The 19,106-nt window shown below is 37.1% G+C and overlaps 1 pseudogene across 1 annotated transcript; it reads right to left on the bottom strand.

Annotated features, from left to right (window-relative positions):
* Nucleotides 1-569: 569 nt before the first annotated feature.
* LOC143571190 (non-specific phospholipase C3-like) lies at nt 570-8,619 on the bottom strand (annotated as a pseudogene). The gene is made up of 5 exons (XR_013142055.1): nt 8,088-8,619; nt 7,608-7,766; nt 1,632-2,041; nt 998-1,166; nt 570-921 (listed from the first exon to the last, which is right to left on the bottom strand). The product of XR_013142055.1 is annotated as a non-specific phospholipase C3-like (transcript).
* Between the last annotated feature and the right edge of the window lie 10,487 nt (nt 8,620-19,106).

Genomic DNA, 19,106 nt, shown 5'->3' with positions numbered 1-19,106 from the left:
ATATAAATAATATTATGTTATTTTAGAATGGTCTAGTTAGTTGTATTTTCAGCTGTATCTTCTGTTACTAGCTTAGTTTAGCAGCAGTTTGGTTAGTTGTTATAAGTAGGTGTTATGCTTCTTTTGCATCACAATATGCTTCATTTGTATTAACATAAGAACCTAGTATAAAATATTATTCATGAACATCTTTATTTTATAAAATTAATACAATCTGACTACACAAGACAATTTATTTATATATTTCTTTTATATTTATCCATATATTTCTAACATCATTTAGCCAAAATTTAGATATAAATAAACACGCCTCAAGATTGCGCCTAATGTCGGTGCACATATTGTAGACACTGCGTCTCATTGTGTCAGCAGTGCGCGGTCTATGTTTTTGAAACTTCTTGGTTTTCGGTTCAGTCGTCAACTTGTGATCAGCCCTAGAAGCACCAAACAAGTAACACAACACAAAATAATATTGTTTTATTTACTGAAACAAATAATCATATTTATGATACATGATTACAAAATTACACTCAAAAACAATAAAAACAAAACATGATACATGAGTAGTATCAAAACATACCATTAGTTTTCACATAGTAAACAAGAAAAGATTTTTTTAGAAAAGATTTTGACAATTTCTTTGGAACTATAGCTGCTTCCTCTAAACAAACTATGTGAGACTCATCTTTGCCATCCTCTTGGCTTGTTCACAATCATCACAAAACTTCTTGAACGCGTCTTGCACGTATTGTGTACCCTCGGCTACAGTCATATTCTCAACTAATTTATGAGGAAATTCATCTCGTTTATGGTCGCCTTTCAAGACCGCGCCTAGTTGAACCAACTCTTGTTGAAACTCACTCAGTTTGTCGTTTTCATCTGGGTCCGTCTCTCTCATTTTCTTGGGGTCTGGTAAGGTAACTGTAACACAAGTATAAGCAGTGAGTAGGGGTGTAAACGAGCCGAGCTCGAGCTTGTTTAAGATGGATGCATGTACCTGGACAGTCAGTTCTTGGTGTGGACCTGCTTGCAACACCTTCGAATGTGCCAGCCCACTCGTCTCGTTTTGTTAGATGTGATTTTAGTCCAAAATTCTTCTTAACAGTTGCGGGAATGGATGAATGTTCAAACTCGGACATAGGGTAGGCCTGATGGCTTATGCAATACTGTAAATTCATATTAATTAGTAGCTGATGAGGATTCATGTTAGATAAATCCTTTGCAGTTTTGAGTTGTAAAATAAATATATTTATTTTAAGGTTTAAAATAGCGGTGTCAATTGTCCCAGGTTGATGAACAAGCCATTGAACTTGAACACGACCATTATACTTATTCATGTAAAAGACATCAACCATACATAACCCATACTCTCGTAAAATCATGTAATCCAAAACCATGATCCGCTTAAGTCGTTCATCTGAACAAGTCAAATGAGTTAATGGGTTATAATCAAATTGTAAACGTGTTGACAGATCAACATATCTAGTTAAATGGGTTGAAGGGTAGATTCGCATATTCAAACGAGTTAGACAAGTCAACGGATGTAACAATCCAAAACCATATTATTTTCGTGTCATGTCACAAATTTAATTTAGACTAAAGTGCTTAAAAATTCTTATAACTTTACTTACCGGTCCCACGTTCAATCCACGGGGAAACAAGGATGGCTGGAACCCTAACACCGAGCCGATCAAACTGGAAATTGTAAGGCGGAGGACCAGCAAGCCCATCGGGATTTGGAATACCAACATGAGGTGTCGGGACATGGTCATAAAAACCACCATGCTCATCATACACGATTACAAATAATATTTCGTTCCATTGTGGGCTTGATCTCAATGCTTCATAAACTTCTTTCACAAACTTTTGACCGTCAGACACATCATGCGATGGGTGATCATCGTTTCCCGGCACGGCTTTGATCCCAAAATACCTTTGTTCGACAACGACGTAGTTTGGTAGTTTCCCTTCCTTGCAATGCCGCTTGAAGTGTAGATCAAACTGATGGAAGTTGTCTATGTACTTTAGCTTTCGTAGGTTTCTGTATGTAATAAAATATTTTAAGTTGAAATTGTTGAGATTAGAAGAACATGAGTAAATGTTAATTTGAAAAGGTTCAGATCATACAACCATAAAAGAGTTTTGTAAAATTTATGCATGGGTGTGACAGAGACCCGTAGAATGGGTTAGGCTCCTAGAACAAGAGAGTAGAAGAGACGAACTTTGAAACAATTTTCTTATTATTTTTCTTTGTCATTTTCTTAAACGTAGTTACAATATATAAGAAAACAATACATGAAAATAGGAAACGTAAATAACAAGGAAACCTAATTAGAGTATAGAAAGGAAACTAAATAATAGATAAACATATATAATTAATATATTATATTGTATCAGGGTGTTTGCAGGTTGATTCATCCAGTTTTGATGAAAATTTTAAGTCAAAGAGCTAACCATATATGGTTTCAGTATGACAAACTAAAACGGGTTTAGTTGATTAGGTCAGTCAAACCGGCCATTTCATGGGCTGGCAGGTTCATTTGACAATTTCCATTATACTACGCACATAGTTACATTCCTAAAAACTTTTATGGATGGATCAAAAATATAATTCAACTGTAAAGCCATCAACTATCTCAAATCGGCCAAACCAATCGACTTGATTTGATTTATGAGGTTCAAGATATTTATGAATATTTGATATTCCTTTACACTACTCCGTGACTTTTATCCCTAGGATTACTAATAAAAATATCGTCTTCAACAAATTAAATAATTTATAACTTAAAAGAGGAAGAAGTATTACTATAATGGAGTTGTTGGGATACTAACAATGTCAATTGTCGTTTAATGGACCATGTGTTACCTAAACTTTTGAATTATCAAATATTTCTGTAATTAGCCGAGCAGATAATAGTTTAATGGCTTTTATTGTTATAGCTTTTTTACATAAATTTAATTAATTGCAATCTTGAATCATTTTTAATAATATTTGGCAATTTAGATCACATAATTAGATTATATGATATTTATAAATTAATTTAATTTTTATACCATTTTATATGTTCTTTACTTTCTGTTAATAGGATTACCTATTTTATTTTGAATATTAGTGGAGATTGGCATTATTTAATTACTACCAAAAAGAAAAGGTAGGTAGGGCCAAAATTTGAGACACGCTGCCAAAATTGCTCGTAATTTGTTTCCGGCATAATTAAGGTAGCGTTTGGTATGTAGGAATGATAGGGGGAATGGAATGATTCATTGAATAGGAATGAAAAAAATGATGTTTGGTTGCTCAATGAAATGGAATCATCCATTACACATGAAATTCCATTTCATCAAAACCATTCATTCCCACCTTTCTTCTTTTTTTTTTCATTCCATTCCTTTTACACCCTACTTTCTCAACATCACCACTACCTAACAACAACAACCACCACTACCATCGTCACCACCAACACCTAACCGCCACCGTCACCACCACCTCCGCCACCACCACCCTACCACCAATGCAACCACCCTCACCGCCGCCGCCACCATTGTCACTGTAACCACCGTAAACAATTTCACCGCCGCGCCTAACCATCACCGCCACCACCACTTTCACTGCCTGACCACCACCACCGTCGCCACCATCACTACCAATGTTATCACCACCACCTCGCCGCCACTGCCACCACCATTTTCGTCGCCAGAGCTAACCCCACCACAGTCGTCATTGATTTTTTATTTTATAATTTTTTTTGCTAAAAAATATTTTTGGATATGAGTATTTTTATTATTTTTATTTCATTCATACAATTTTTTTGGATACCAAACAAAATTAAGTAATAATTCATTTAATTCACATAGGTTAACAAAACAAGACAAAGTAATGGAATGATCCATTTCATTCCATTCTTCATTCCATTCCTTCTCCCATTTCATTTCCTCTTCATTCCATTACCTCCAACCAAACATACCCTAAAAGAATAAAGAGGCATTTACATATTTCTCCTTTCTAAACTTTGAAATTACATATTTCCTTAAATCATAATCATGTTTAAAAAGCATTGTATATTTGGCATTAAAAACTTGTATTTTAGGAAAATATGTAATTTCAAAGGTTTAGGAAGAGAAAATATGTAAAAATCCCAAGATAAAAGCTATTTTTGAGTTTAAAATATCCGAATCCCTAAATTAAAAGCAGCCATGATCTCTTGTTAATATGATAGTACCTTTTTTTTTAACATCGAGTTTATTTTATTTGGAAGACTTAAACAAAATACCTTTCAACTTTTTGATGTTAAAACTTTTTTTTTTACTAATAGCATTATGTTATTCTACATGTTTGTTCAATTTTAATATTATCAATTATTAAAGACGTTCACAGTGATTTGGTGCAAACTGCAAAGATGATTTACCGTTAAAATAATGGCCAGAGATTTGACTTCTGCAACCAGGGATAGTTTGTAAATATTATATTTAACTGTTAAAAAAGATAAATAAGTTAAAAGACGTTATAAAATAGTACACTATTATTTTAAATAGGTAATACCATAAATTACAATATTTACTTTAAAAAATAAAATAAACATGTAGGATGTTCACACCACATACGTGTTTTTTTGGGTATTATACTATATATAAATGCAAACCTGTATTTATTATAGTAGAAAGTATGATGGTTCAATCAGTGGCTGTCATGTAGCAGCCACTAAGTTTATTTTTTTTAATATTTTAAAATCTATTTAAGTATTTATTCATTTAAAAGTAATTAAATTAACAAAAAAAATGAAGCTATTGTAGTGGTGTTGCTATAATGTTGTAACCCAAATGTTCTGGGTTCAAGCCTTATCTAAGCTAGTTTTTTGTATATATTTTTTTATGGTTTTCTTTTGTTTTTTCTAAATAAATTTCATACAACGAAAAAGTAAGGTGGTGTGCTGTTTCGTTTTTTACTTTGTTTTATTTTGAGGAGTTATTTTTGGGCTTTAGTTTTGCTAACGTGAAGAACGTAGCTGATACCAACCAAATCGCGGCAACTTACGGAAACGACGCCCGACCAACATAACAGCCTGGCGCAACGCGCCGAGTAACAACCTAGTTGTTATTATTGGAACCCTAAGGGGAAGACGTTGACGAAAACAAAGACTTGTTAATATAATTCAAACAAAACAAACGCTTGACTTATAAGATATATGCAAGTAATTTTTCAAGCAATAATATTATAATTAGGGTTAAGTGGTGTCTTTTCTATAAATAGTAACATTTCCTAGTTTTTTTTTTTTTTTTGGTCAAAAATTGGGTTCCAATACGTAAAAACATAGATATTACATCAATATAGCAGGTAGGCGGGCAACAAGTTGCGCCGCCACCCCTTTCTGAATTGCAAACCCTAACCTGCTAAAGACATACCCCTGCCCGTTTGGAGTCGACACATTGCTATGCACAACCTGTTGGACCCTGGTTAGAAAACGGATAGCTTCCGGTGCCAAGGAGCCAAATGTATCAAAAGCCAGAGGGACAAAAACATGTTGGTTCTCTTCGCAGGCTTTAGCATGTTTCTCCACCTTCTTCGTTTCAGCCCTTTTCATTGCTTGCCCAGCTACAAACCCATTATCCCTCAAACCAGCTAAGGGAGATACCCCTGTGAGGTCAACACAAGCGTGTTTTCCCCCGGCCCAACCAAAGACGAGCAAATCTGCCGGTCGTAGAGTGGATCTCCCTTCCGTGGGGTCTGTAAGGAAGTTTACGGGGGCTTCCTTTTTAGTTGATATCCCAGCTCGCATTAAGATGTCCCAAAGAACGTCCCGCACCCAATCATGTCGGTATTTGAACCCAGGCATCTCCTTGCAATGAACCACATGCTCTCCGAATTTATCCAGGCAGGCCTTACGGCAGATCGGACATGTTTCGTCTTCTGGGTACATTGGGACCATCAAACGGTACTTAAGAATGGCCCTATACTCGACTGCAGACATGCTTTGGCTCAAGCCATCAATCGGGATAACGGTCAGAAAATCTTGGGCATGAGGACCTTGTAAGCATTCAAAAACCGCCTTCTGTCGAGGGGACAATCCAAAAACTTCTCCCAGGCTCTGAGCGATTTTTCCAAAAAGGGCATTCGCCAAAGTTTTTTGAGGCTTTGGTGGGGCGGTGTCCATATTAGAGAAACCGCCAATGTCAAAGTCTGGGAGAGCGCCATTTAGGCGTTCCAGGGCCTGCACGTAGTCTGGGTCCAGGTCGACAACTCCGCTATTCCTTAAGATGTGATTCTGTAGCTTCCAAGACTGAGCCCTCGACGCTACAAAAGCGTAAACCCCAACATCATGAGCCGAAAGAAGGCCTAAACCTCCTAAGCGCATCGGTAAAGATGCAAGTCGCCACTGAAGATCACCAAAGAACGGGCCTCCACATACAACTATGTATTCGATGGCTTCTCGTAGCCCCTTATCAAAACAGGATACCGCATCATCCATCATATGGGGGTGGCATGTTCGTAACCCAAAAAGCAACTTAGCAACCCCCATGCAAGACCTAAGCAGGAGGAGTTCGCTCTGGGGATCCCTAAGGCAAGGTAAGAGTTTCATAAGATCAACCGCACGAGATGCTCTCCGCCTCGCCAACTCCTTAATAAAGTAGGGATCTCGACTAACAGCCCCTCCAAGGAGCTTTACCCCTCTCTCTGGTCTACCAATCCCACTAGGGAAGAGCCCATCTTTGACTTTCACCCCATTACACGCTGGCCAAAAAACCTCGGTTTTCTTAATATTAAGTTGCAGCCCCAATGATGGCCCTTCCGAGTTGATAATGTCTAGGGCTTTAGCGACTTCGTTGGTACCACCAATAATAGTCCCATCATCCAAGTACCAAGCATGAAATGGGAGGTTACAGTCATTTTGTACCCGGAGAACAAGAGGGTGTAATGCTAAGGCAAAGAGGAGGGGCCCAAGGGGGTCTCCCTGCTGAACCCCAGTAGTAGCCCCTATACAGTCATCATCAACGTACAACCTAGCCGGCTGGGCATAAAGGAACTGGACCCATAGATAGATAGACGGGCAATGATGATGAACCTCTCGGAGAAGGGCTGTGCGGTCGACCATATTGAAGGCGTTGGAGAAGTCCACGGTAAGCATAGCTAAAGAGCCGTCCGCGTGAAAGGAGTTAAGAAACCGGTTCGCGCTGTGAAGCACCGCCTCTGCCCCATTAGGTGTCCCCACCCCAAACTGAAAGTCCCCTAAATACTGAGTCATTTCCTTCCCAACCATCTTCATAGCCACTTTAGAAACCAACCTACGCCAGATAGCCCCCACAGCAATGGGCCGAATTCCATTATCCGGCTTTAATAAAGGGGTAAGGGGGGCCGAAGCAATAAACTCAGCGAGCACCTTGGGGCACAGACCCCCTAGCCATAAGTTGACGACTTCAGTGATGGCTGAGAGCAGACCCATGGAAGTCACTGATCCCTCACCACTAAGAGCGTCCAACAAGTGTTGCGCCCGCATCCCGTCTCTCCCGCATGAGGTCCCTTTAGGAAATGATCGGATACATCTAAGCACACAGTCCCTAGTTGAATTATTAACCAATTATATATACGTATACAAAATAAGAAATTAAATTACCTGTAGAAAAGAGTTGAAGGAGGTAACTGATAGTAAATTCCAAAAGAAAAACCACCATCTTCCACAGATTCAAATATGGTCTTCTGAGGATATCCTTCTATCATCATCTTGTTATCATTTGTGGTTGCACCATATGAAGTTGCGGAATGAACATACAGTCTGTCACATCATGACATGTAAAAGAAAAATAAATTACTAATTAAAACTATACTCAAAAAAAGTAAACCACATTTTCAAAATAATGTGATATATAGCTAGCATCGCATCATTAAATAATACGTTTAATCATAAACATAATTAACGTTTGGATCATTTTTCAATTCAACTTATAAATGAGTAGTAAGAATTAGGTCTGTGCAATTTCTTTTTAAAATGAAACTTTTTTTTTGTTTACAAGAGAGTTGTATTTCTCATAGATATACAAATTAATAATAATAATACTTTACTAAAATGAGCATTCGTCAAATAATATGTGCAAACCTGTTGGGTTGGGTCAAAGTGGGAACGGAAGAAAACCACCTATCACAAACAGCAAACTCCGAGATCAACTCTTTGTAAACCGGTAAAGAATCCGGTTCAAACCCACTCATGACCACTTCGGACAAACCTTCTTGGACCTTTTCGGCTTGTTGCGCGAACCCATCCATTGTAGGGGTTAGACCACGAGCTGACTCGGACCATTCCACACCAAATATTTGTTCATAAGTGGCTTCGAAAGAGTGACCAGGGTCGGGTTGGATGAACCTGGCCTTGTTGGTGTGGAACAACCGTTTCGACTCGTGGTTGCTGGTGGACAAAAGGTTGGATTCTTTACCCGTGACACCGTCAATTTCGGGGTTGATAGATTTCATATATCCTAACATGTGATCAAAAGATCGGTTTTCTTGAACAAGAATCACAATTGTTTTTATTGGGGATGCCATTGAAATGGCTAAAGATCTAGCTAGTGGTATGGTTTGATGGAGTGTTGCGATATTTGTTATGGGTTAGATGAGGCTCATCTTTTTTTAAAGTTGAATGAAGGCTGTCAAAGTTCAAACAAATATTTTAAGACAAGAGGGTCAATAATTGTTTCTCTCTATATATAAATGTTTAAAACACGAGTCAAAAAAATGGTTTCTCTTTCCATATATATGTATGTATATACTATATACAGCTCAGATTAATAACTCAAAATCATTAAAAATTAGGAACTAAAAAAAGGGAAAATTTCCAAAATAGTCCATTTTAGAGAGAGAAGTCTCAAAATAGCCCAAAAGTCTTGATTATTCTCAAAAAATTTGGACTTAGAAGACACATTGGGAGAAGATCTTTATTATAAAGGAGCAGACCAAACTCTTAAAAATATGGAGGGAGCAGACAAAATATGGGAATAATGTTGATGGACAAGGCAAATTTTTTGAAAATATTGAGAGATCATGTCATATTTCTTTCTTATTTTTTCTTCTCAAAAGACAGTTTTTAGATGGTTTTATTATGTTTCCTATCTGGGCCGTACAAATTTTCAAATTCTTGGAAAATTTGTCTCTTTAGTTTCGTTTTGGAAGACGCATTTCAAAGAAATTTGTTCTAAGAAAACGAGAATTTTCTTTTCTTCAAAATCATCATCTACTTCTTCCATTCTTTATGTTATATATATATAGGTTTAAGATTAGGAAAGAAATGAGATTACTGAGAGAAATGCAAGAAACGAATATGGGCCAATAGCTTTATTTTAGCTTTTAAATGTTTAAAAATAAATGAAAAAAATGTAAATGTAACAATAAATACATTATATCTCTTCAATTAATACAACTAATATAATCACAATAAATCCATCTCTAACTAATATACCTAACTAATTTAACTATATTAATTAAAAAGATAAAAACACTAATTTATTTTTTCACTTGTTTTAGGCAATAAAAACGTACAACATACAAAAAAGTATACAACTTACATATGCAATTCGACATCAATAATTATATAAACTAGACAAAGATACACATATCTTATACGTGTGTAGGTTATATGTTTTCTTATTCTTAGAACATGTGTATGTTATATGTTTTTATATAGGTTGTATATATTTTATTGACATTTAATGCTAACATATGTAAGATAGTTTTTGTATTATTAATCACAATGTACATACGTGTTGATGAATATTGATATATTGAGTTGGAAGAAATTAGTATTGGATAGAAAAAAATTTAATGTATGAATAAATTGTATTTGTATAGGATAAAATTTTCGAGTGTAGGTTATATGTTTTTCGTGTGTAGGTTATACGTTTTCGTGTGCGTGTGTAGTTTATTGATGCTGAATTTTGTGTAGGTTATACGTTTTCGTGTGCATGTGTAGTTTATTGATGCTGAATTTTGTGTGTCGGCTATATGTTTTTCATATATAGGTTATATGTTTTCTTATTCTTAGAACAAGTGTATGTTATATGTTTTTATGTAGGTTGTGTACTTTTTTGTTGATATTTAATGCAAACACGTGTAAGATAGTTTTTTATACTATTCATCACAATGTAACTACGTGTTAATGGATATTAATATATTGAGTTGGAATAAATTGGTTTTGGATAGAAATAAATTTTAATGCATGACTAAATTTTACTTGTGTATGATAAAATTCAAGAGAGAAAAAATAACTTATAAAAATAAATGACTTCTTAATATTTTCCAATTATAATAATTTGATTAGTTATATTAATTGAATAGATAACTATTATATTTATTAGTTATATTAATTGAATAGATAGCATGCATTAATACTTTCCTCATTTATCTTTAAGCATTAAAACCTAAAATAAAACTAGTGGCCCATATTCATTTCTTGCAGTAATCTCATTTCTCTCCTGAACCATCCCCTACACACACACACACACATATAAAAGGTTTCTTACGGATCAGGTTTCTTATGGAATATATATATATATAACATGAAGAATGGAAGAAGATGATGATTTTGAAGAAAATAAAAATCTCGTCTCCTTAGACAAAATTTATTTGAAATGCGTCTTCCAAGACGAAATTAAAAAGACACATTTTCCAAGAATTTGAAAATTTGTACGGCCCAGGTAGGAAACATACTAAAACCTTCTGGGGAGGCTGCCTTTTGAGAAGAAAAGTTAAGAAAAAAAGAAATATGACATGCTCTCTCAATATTTTCAAAAATTTAGCCTTGTCCATCAACATTATTCCCATATTTGGTCTACTCCCTCCATATTTTTAAGAGTTTGGCATGCTCCCTCATAATAAAGATCTTCTCCCAATGTGTCTCCTCAGTTCAAATTCTTTGGAGTAATCAAGACTTTTGGGCTATTTTGAGACTTCTCTCTCTAGAATGGCTATTTTGGGAATTTTCCCATTAAACAAACACACATGTTGGGAAGACGGATCTTGACAGTTTGATAACACAAGATCGATAAATTACACGAATTTGATAAATCAATAATTTCTGTATTAATCGAATATGTGGGTTCGTTACTATCTGAATGCTACAGACATCGTTGTTTATATAGACGATACATAGATACAACTTTACAATAATAACATGTTTGACCCTTGTAGTTTGTTTACATTAACACACTAACTAAAACATAAAATAAATATAAATGACTATATTGCCCTTCCGAGTTGAGAGTGATTATTTGCAACAATCACCCCCTTAATCATGATCAACTTGTAGTAGGTCTTTGGCGCCGAGTAGTTCCCTCATTGTGATGAACTTGATTCTTGGTAGCTCATCTGTTAAGATGTCAGCCTTTTGTAATTCTCCAGTAATGTGTTCCACAGTTATTTGTTCATTTTCAATGCATTCTCGTATGAAGTGATAACGAGTATCCATGGGCTTGCTTCTACCATGAAATACGGGATTCTTCATTAAGGCTATTGCTGATCAGTTGTCAACCATCAAGGTTACTCTTTCTTCTTTCCATCTAGTTAAAGCACTAAGTAAACTCTTTACCATAATGCTTGACATACTACTGCGGTTGCTGCCATGAATTCTGATTCACATGATGATAATGCTACAGTAGGTTGCTTTTGAGTGCACCAACTGATAGGTGAGTTTACAAAGTAAAAAATTATTCCTGTTGTGCCTTTTCTTTCTTCAGTGTTGATTCCATAACTACTATCACTATAACCAATTAACTTGCATCCTCCATTGCTTTGATAAGTTATACCATAATCTTTTGTTCCTTTGATATAGCGAATAACTTGCTTGATTACTTTTAGAAGATGCAATTTTGCTTCTTTCATGAAACGGATAATTAATTCTAAAGAATAACTTAAATATGGTCTCGTGTGAAGGATATATCTTGGGCATCCTATTAGACTTCTATACTTAGTGGGACAACTGGTTCTCCACCTTCAACTTTTGTTAGTCTAAGTCCTGGATCCATTGGTATCTTTGTATCATTGCTCTCAAGCATTTCAGAGTCCTTGAGAATTTTGTTCACATAACCAGTTTGTTTAATTGAGATATCACCCTCTATTTGGGTGACTTCTATACCCAACTAATAGGCTAATAAACCTAAGTCGCTTATTTCGAATTTTCCTTCCATTTGTGATTTGAACTTGTCAATTTCTTTATTCGGTGATCCGGAAACAATCAAATCATCAACATAAACTCCAGCTATCATATTAGAGTTTGAACTTGCCTTGATATAGATTGCTTGTTCTAACAAACACTTTTGAAATCCTAGTGACTTCAACGTGTTGTCTAACTTTAGATTCCATGCATGTGGTGCTTGTCGTAGTCCATACAAAGCTTTTGAAAGTTTGTGAACTTTCCCTTTGTCTTGTGGTTTCACAAAGCCTTTAGGTTTAGAAACATACACTTCTTCTTCTCCATGTAAAAATGTTGATTTTACATCTATATGGTGTACTTCCCATTTGTTATAAGCAGCTAAGGCTAATATTAAACGTACTGTCTCTATTCATACTACCGAGGCAAAGACTTATTCAAAATCTATCCCATGTTGTTGTGCATTGATTCGATTTAAATACAAGGATTATTGGTTTCTCATTTCATTATATTCATAAAGAGGAATACAACCATTATATAGGAGATTACAAAGCTCTTGATTTAGAAATAACAATAATATGTGGCTGTCATTTTTAAGAAAGGAAACCGAATATCTTGTTTTGATGAAAAAGATGCAATTGTTCCACCAATCATGCTGATCCAATATTTTTCAATCCTTTCCTTTTAACACTCTCCCTCAAGTTGAACGGTAGGATTTCCGAAGTTCAACTTGCTCAAACAGTGGTGTAGTTTTTTTTTCATTAACAGCCTTTGTTAAGATATCAGCAAGTTGGTCTCTCGATCGGACAAACGGAAGTGAAATGATTTGTGCTTCCAATTTTTCTTTAATGAAATGTCGATCCACTTCTATATGTTTTGTTCGATCATGTTGTACCGGGTTTTCTGAAATCTGAATGGCTGCTTTATTATCGCTCCAAATTTTGCTCGTTCCTTGTGGAGGATATCCTATCTCTGTCAGGAGCCTTCGGACCCAAAGGACCTCAGTTAGCCCTCTTGCGATTCCTCGAAATTCAGCTTCTGCACTTGAAAGGGCAACCACCTTTTGTTTCTTGCTTCTCCACGTAACGAGATTCCCACCAACCATGGTGAAATAGCCAGCCGTGGATCTGCGGTCACTTCTATCTCCTGCCCAATCTGCATCAGTGTATATTTGAGTTTCTAGATCTCCATTTGGTTTGAACAAGATCCCGTGCCCTGCTGTCCCCTTGAGATACCTTATAATTCTTAAGACTGCTTCCATGTGAGCTTCCTGGGGTTGATGCATAAATTGACTGACTGCTCCCACAGCATACGCTATATCAGGTCGGGTGTGGGATAGATAAATTAGTTTCCCCACAAGTCGTTGGTATCTTCCTTTGTCGATTAGACATGCTTTTTCTTCCATGAATAATTTTTGGTTTGGAATCATCGGAGTGCTTGTCGGTTTGCAATCAACCATGCCAGTTTCAGCTAATAGATCAAGAACATACTTTTTCTGGTACATAAAGATTCCATGTTTTGATCTCAGAACTTCAATCCCAAGGAAATATTTGAGTCTCCCTAGGTCTTTCATCTCAAATTCTGTGAACAAGTTTTCTTTTAGTTTAGACATTTCTTCATTATCATCCCCTGTAATAATCATATCGTCAACATAGATTATTAGACAAGTTGTGAGGTTGCCTCTTCTTTTGAAAAACAATGTATGATCTGAGTTACTCTGTGTGAACCCATAACTTTTCATGGCTAGCGTGAATTTACCAAACCATGCTCTAGGTGATTGCTTCAAACCGTAGAGTGATTTTTTTAGAAGACACACTTCTCCTTTCCTGAAATCCTTTGTGAATCCGTGGGGAGCTTCCATATAAACTTCTTCTTTTAGTTCCCCGTGTAAAAACGCATTTTTTACATCAAACTGATATAAGGGCCATTCTTTATTTGCTGCTATGGAACAAAGAACCCTGACTGTATTGATCTTTGCAACTGGGGAAAAAGTTTCAGAGTAATCAACTCCGTATGTTTGTGTATAGCCTTTAGCTACCAGTCTTGCTTTGTATCTTTCAATCTTTCCATCAGGCTTGTATTTAATTGTAAACACCCAACGACAACCGACAGTTTTAGTTCCGGGTGGAAGAACACATTTCTCCCATGTTTTGTTTTTTTCAAGAGCTTTCATTTCTTCCTCCATTGCATCTTTCCAATGTCTTGACTTTAAAGCTTGTTCTGTATTCGTAGGGATCTCATCAAAGCATATTGATGCAGCAAAAGCTTTGGCCTCCTCGGATAGTTTTCCTTTGGCTATGTTAGCCATCGGATATCTACTCCCTCTAGACTTCTTTTCTGGGGAGTATCTCTTTGGTGGGACTCCCCGATTTGCTCTTGGCGGCAGTACATACGTTTCTATTGTTTCCTCTTGTGGAGGAGAATTGTCCTGTGAGTTTTCCTGCACATTTTCATTGTTTTCATGGTCTTCTTGTGTAGTACCCATCTCTTGTTCCCGTACATTCTCATCTTGCCTTGATGTGTCAGTTTCAACCAAATTAGGTATAGGCGGATAACAAGTATTACTTACCTCGGATATCAGGTTGGGAGCAGTTGGGGTGGCACTGACGTTTGGATCTTCAGATTGTGACTCAACTGGGGTATATGTAACATACTTTAACCAACTCAGTGTGTCAAGATCCTCCATCCCCCCCGGACTACTGTGTTGGGAGGCATAGTAGTATTCAGTTTCAAGGAAATCACAGTTCATTGTTGTGAAGATGTGACGGGTTTTTGGGTTGTAACATCGGTATCCTTTCTGATTTATTCCATATCCAATGAAGACACATTTTTCAGCACATGGACCGAGTTTATCTCTGTGTGGTTTGGGAATGTGAGCAAAGACGGTGCATCCAAAGATTCGTGGTTCAAGAGTGAGAACAGAGGGGGGGTTGGTGTGTTCGGTGAGAACTTGTAATGGGGTTTTTGATTTTAGAATATGAGTGGGAAGCCGATTAATGAGATACGCAGCCGTAGCAAGCGCTTCTGGCCAAAAAGACTTTGGAACCTGGGATTCTATTAGAAGGGCTCGAGTTATCTCTAGTAGAATACGGTTTTTCCGTTCAGCTACACCATTTTGTTCTGGACTATGGGGACAGGTAGTTTGGTGAATTATTCCTTTGTTTTGGAAAAAACCTTTCATCTTAGAGTTAACAAATTCTCCCCCATTGTCAGATCTAAAAACCTGAATGTTTTTACGAAATTGAGTTTGGATCATGGTGTAGAAAGTGATGAATTTATCAAGGACTTCTGATTTATGTTTTAACAAATACACCCATGTCATTCGAGTGCAATCATCCACGAATATAACAAAAAAACGAAAGTCCTGACCCCCAAGAATTGGAGCAGGGCCCCATACATCTGAGTGGATTAATGAAAAAGGTGAGTCCACCCTTGTACTATTAGGTTTGAATGTTTTACGATGACTTTTGGCTAACACGCAAGTTTCACAGAATGACTTACAATTAGAAGGAAATAACTTAGGAAACAAGATATGTAAATAACTCATAGATGGATGCCCGAGTCTTCGATGCCACAACCATGCCTCTCGTTCTATTGTCCCATGAGAAAGCATTACAGCACCATTTTGAGTCACCTCATCTACGTAATACAATCCTTGCCTTTCAGTGCCACGCCCAATTATCGCTCCCGTTCGGATATCCTGCAAGATACAAAAAGTGGGCTGCATAAGGACGGAGCAGTTTAACTCCTTTGTAACATGGCTTATTGACAGGAGTTTGTGTGATAGGGCAGGTACATAAAGACAATTTGAGAGTTTAAGTGTCGGTGAAATTTCAATAGTTCCCCCGTTTTTTACAATCATCGTTTCCCCATTAGCCGCTGTTATACACGACTTTGTTGGCTTGGTTGAGGTGGCGAAATCTGATAAATCATAGGTCATGGTATCGGTTGCTCCGCAATCAAATATCCATGACACTTCGGATTTCTGATTATTATTGTGGGCCATATTTGCCATACCACCTACAATGGGTTTCTTTTTGCAATTTTTGTAACTTGCTTTTATAAAGCTAGTAAATGAGGTAGATTGCCAATTTTTGAAAACTATGGGGTTTGTTTTAAAATTTCCAAACAAATAAGATGGGGGTTTTGAGACTTTTTGTCTTTCACCCCCTGTACCTATATCCATCGAAAAACCCTCTTCTCCATCTTCATCAGAGACCGCCGCCGCTGCTATCCCACCAAATCCGGTGGTGTTTTTCCGATCGCCATGATTTTTCCGGTCGCCACTAGTATCGACGTTCTTCTTTTGAGTACCGGTAACAGATGCTTTGCTTCTTTCTGGTTCGGAGTTCAAGGTGCCTTTTTTATGGCCATCGGCCCACCAGTCGGGGTAGCCGACGATACGAAAGCACTGCTCTTTCGTGTGTCTGGTCATTCCGCAGTGGTCACACTTCAGGTGTGTTTTATCGTCCTTACCGGCTTTCCTTGATTCCGATCGGCGACCTTTAGTTACGAGACCCAACCGTTCTGTTTCGATGGCACTTAAACCGACCGCTATGCCTTGTGATTCGCTGGTGGTTGCTCCCAGAATGTTCTGGTGAGCGGTTTCTTTACGAACCACGGCATAGGCCGCCTCTACAGACGGAAGGGGGTCCAACCGGAGTATTTCCCGTTTAATGGGTTCGTACCTCCGGTCGAGGGCATTTAGAAACTGGAAAAGTTTCTGTTCTGATCGGATTCTTGCGTAGGTCTTGATGTCTTCAGGGCATTTCATGGGATTTGGATCGATTCTATTGATCTCTCCCCATACCCCTTGTAACACAATCCAGAAGTCTTCAAGGGGTCTGTCATTTTGCTTGATGTCATTAGCTTTGACATGAAGGTTGAAAGTTTGTAACTTGTCTCGTCCGCTACTGTAGGTGACCACCAGAGCATCCCACAGCATTTTCGCGGTAGGATACTCGGTTAGGTTGCCTGCGAGTATTGGCTCGATATTCTGAATGAGCCAAGAAAATACTATGAGATCTTCTTGTTCCCATTTCTCATAATCTTCACTTGTCGGTTTTGGGGGATCTGAATTCAGGTGTGACAACAGGGCTTTGGATCTTCCGCCTATGGCAACTCGGATCATACGGGTCCATAGTCCGTAGTTCTGGTTGTTCAGCTTGAGGTTAATCTGGAGATTATCGGATAGTTTTGGATTTTGAGGCTGTTGGTTGAGATTGTTTCTTAGCAGATTCTTGATTTGAAGTGACAAATCAGAACCTTCGTTGCCGTCTCCGGACATGGTGGCTTGGGTTTATTGATTTGGGGCTGAAAAAAAAAATCAATCGGTATGTGATGAGCAAGCCTGCTCTGATACCATGATTCGATTTGAATACAAGGATTATTGGTTTCTCATTTCATTATATTCATAAAGAGGAATACAACCATTATATAGGAGATTACAAAGCTCTTGATTTAGAAATAACAATAATATGTGGCTGTCATTTTTAAGAAAGGAAACCGAATATCTTGTTTTGATGAAAAAGATGCAATTGTTCCACCAATTATGCTGATCCAATATTTTTCAATCCTTTCCTTTTAACATGCATAACCTTTTGCTACCAAGCGAGCTTTGCGTTTTATTATATTTCCACTTTCATCTCTTTTGGTCTTGAATACACATTTCAAACCTATTGCTTTATGATCCTTAGGTAAATTGGTCAAGATCCAAGTCTTATTCCTATTGATTGAATCTAACTCAACTTTCATAGCTTCAATCCATTTTTCATCTACTACTGCCTCCTTATACGTTCTAGGTTATTCTTCAACTAGTAATAATTCATTTCCATCTAAATCTACTTCTGTTGCTTGAGCATAAATATCTTCGAAACTTTGAAAGCGTAACGGTGTATGATCATATGGTCTAGAGGAGCTTGCAGATGTTTCAGAGTTTGGCTCGTGGGTGTACAAATATGGAGTGACGGGTGAATTTTATTGATTCACGGGTGAATGAGGTGCTTCTTCATCTTCATCATGATTTTTAACTTCAATGTGTTCAAATTGAGGTTCAGAATTATCGAGTAGAATCGTAATGGGAACATCTTTAAGTATGAATTTTGTCCACTCATTTTCTTCTATATTATTACCTCTAGTATCCTCCTTCCAATACCAAAACTCATTTTCTTTAAAATGTACATCCCTACTAATACAAATTCTATTTGTTCTAGGATCAAATAGTCAATAAGATTTTGATCCTGGTTCACTACCTAAATATACCATTTCAGTGCTTCTATCATCCAACTTCTTTGAGTGTGGTAGTAACACTTTTGCATATGCCTTACAACCAAAAACTTTAAGATACTTAAAATTTGGCTTATTTCCTTTAAGCGCTTCGAAAGGTGTGCTATTAACTAAAGCTCTGGTCGGTGTTTAGTTCAGGATGTAGCCAACATGTCTTACTGCTTCTGCCCAAAAAATCTTTGACGTATTACTTGCCTTTAGCATACTCCTTGTAGCAGATAGAATTGTTCTATTTCTTCGTTCTACCATGCCATTCTGTTACGAGGAATATTGTGCAGTAAGTTGTCTTGTTATTCCATGTTCTTTACAGAACTTGGAGAAATCTTTGGACGTGAATTCTCCACTCCTGTCAGTTCTAAACATCTTCAATTTGGTTCCTAACTCTATTTCTATCACCAACTTAAATTATTTAAACGTCTCAAATGCTTGATCTTTTGATTCGAGAAAGTATACCCACATGTACCTTGTACAGTCGTCGACTAATAAGAATATATATATCTTGCCTGAATGAGTTGATGGAGAGATAGGACCACAGAGATCTTCTGAAACTAGATCCAACAGTTTAGTTGATCTTGATTTGTCTTGTCTTGGAAATGGAGATCTACTATGCGTTCCAAGAAGACATGCATCACAGACTTGTGAGGAGTGTGTAATTCGATGTACTCCGTTAACTAACTTATTTCGTGTCATGCCTTT

This window comes from Bidens hawaiensis, unplaced genomic scaffold (assembly GCF_021521415.1).
Source record: "Bidens hawaiensis isolate Kalapana, Puna unplaced genomic scaffold, B.hawaiensis_p1.1 tig00025206_1, whole genome shotgun sequence".
Lineage (NCBI taxonomy): Eukaryota > Viridiplantae > Streptophyta > Magnoliopsida > Asterales > Asteraceae > Bidens > Bidens hawaiensis.
Note: the sequence above shows the minus strand (reverse complement) of the source record. Positions and strands in the feature narration are given on the sequence as shown.